This window comes from Wasmannia auropunctata, unplaced genomic scaffold, assembly GCF_000956235.1.
Source record: "Wasmannia auropunctata unplaced genomic scaffold, wasmannia.A_1.0 LD336088.1, whole genome shotgun sequence".
Taxonomy (NCBI): domain Eukaryota; kingdom Metazoa; phylum Arthropoda; class Insecta; order Hymenoptera; family Formicidae; genus Wasmannia; species Wasmannia auropunctata.
In genome coordinates, this window is record NW_012026802.1 from 4,038,869 (window position 1) to 4,040,990 (window position 2,122).

The following is a 2,122-nucleotide window of genomic DNA, read 5'->3' on the forward strand; positions in this document are numbered from 1 at the left end:
AATTCGGTTTATGTGACAAGTCGACTTGTAAATTAAAGATAAGTGGCCACTTAAATTATATGGTTACATATGTGTGTATAGATAGTTTGCATTACATATATATATGCTTATGATTACGCGCGTCTGAATGTGTGTAAATATTTTAAATTACATATTTGTATACAGGTATATGCGCATGAATATGCGTGAACTCATTGTTCTATCGGAAGCGGACAAAGAGCCTTCGTAGTTCTCCTTATCTCTCCGGTTTTTGTTTTGATAGTAGCTGCTCGAGCCACTCCATCTTCGCCCGCATGTAGACTTGTGATCTTGCCCAACATCCACTGCGTGCATGGAAGGTTTTTATCCTTAACAAGAACGACCGTCCCAATGTCGGGCTTCGGACCATCCTTGTTCCATTTGTTACGAACTTGTAGTTCGTTTAAGTATTCGAGGTGCCAGCGAGCCCAGAAATCTTGTCGCATCTTTGAAATATGCTGCCACGTCGTTAATCGATTTGCTGGAACAGACGTCAGATCCCCCTCCGGCAGGGTCATTAGCGACTTGCCGATTAGACAGTGAGCGGGTGTTAAAACTAACATGTCGTTCGGATCTGAGGAAAGGGAGGTAATAGGTCGGGAGTTCAAGATGCCTTCAACTTCGGTAGTGAATGTATTTAGCTCCTCAAACGTGAAAAGAGTGTCTCCTATCACGCGTTTGAAGTGATGTTTAAAGAGCTTTACGGTAGACTCCCATAATCCACCGAAGTGGGGGGCTACCGGTGGAATAAAATGCCATCGTATGCGGTGGCCGCTTGCGAACCTGTTCACGAGATCCTTGTGATCTTCGGTGTTAAATAAAGCGTATATTTCTTTCAACTGATTATTCGCGCCCACGAAATTTGTTCCGTTGTCAGAATAAACATGTGCTGGGATACCCCGTCTCGCAATGAAACGCCAAAATGCGGCAAGAAAGCCGTCGGACGTTAGGTCGCTCACAACTTCAAGATGTACAGCCTTTATTGACAGGCATACGAACACGCATACGTACACTTTGATTTGAGTCCGATTGCGATATTTTTTCTCCTTTATATGAAACGGTCCGCAGAAATCGATACCGACGTTCGCGAAAGGTATTGCTTCACTCACGCGGACCGATGGCAAATCTGCCATTTTGTACTCAATGGCATTGGCGTCGAACCTATGACATCGCGTACACGAGCGTACAATCTTTCGGACCTGGTTCCGACCGTCGATCAGCCAGAATCTCTGTCGAAGTATGCACAGCGTGGTTTGAATGCCCGTGTGATAGTGCGTTTCGTGTATTTCGCGAATAATGCGGTCGGTTAAACTGTGTTTGTTCGGAAGTAGAATTGGATGTTTTTGTGCAAAAGTTAGATTTGCCTTCCGAAGTCGTCCTCCGACACGAATCAAACCGTTCTCGTCTAGAAATGGATTTAAATTCGCGATTCGACTCCTGATTGTAGGATTCCCGCTCTTGATACTTTGAATTTCGACAAGAAATCTGGTGGCTTGCAGAGTTTTTAAAATGCGTGTTTCGGCTTCGCTGATTTCTTCGGCACATAACGCACCGCTATGCTTTTTCGCGGGGCGAAAACGTAGACAATACGCAACGATCCTAAGCAATTTAGAATAAGAGGAGTATTTTTCGAGTATGCTGAGATCGCAGGCTATGGCCGTCATGCAGGTGTTTTTCTTTAATTCGGGTACTGCCTCATTAATCTGTACTGTCTCGTTAGGCCACTCGCCTTCGTTACTAACTAACCATGGAGGACCGGAAAACCACGTTCGATTTTGTAAGAACGCGCGGGGCAATTGACCCCTTGACAGAGCGTCCGCGGGATTATCTTCTGACCTAATGTGTCGCCATTCGTTCGAGCCAGTATGTTCCTGAATTTCTACTACCCGATTCGCCACGAACGTTTTCAGCAGGTGAGGGGGCGTTTTTAGCCAGTGTAAAACGATGGTCGAATCGCACCAGAACGTCGTACGGCTGGGTGTAATGCTCAACGCGCCGATTGCTTCTCGGTATAATTGTGACAGTAGTAACGCGCCACATAGTTCGAGCCGTGGTATGGTGGTTGTTTTTAGCGGTGCGACTCGTGATTTGGCGCATAATAGTT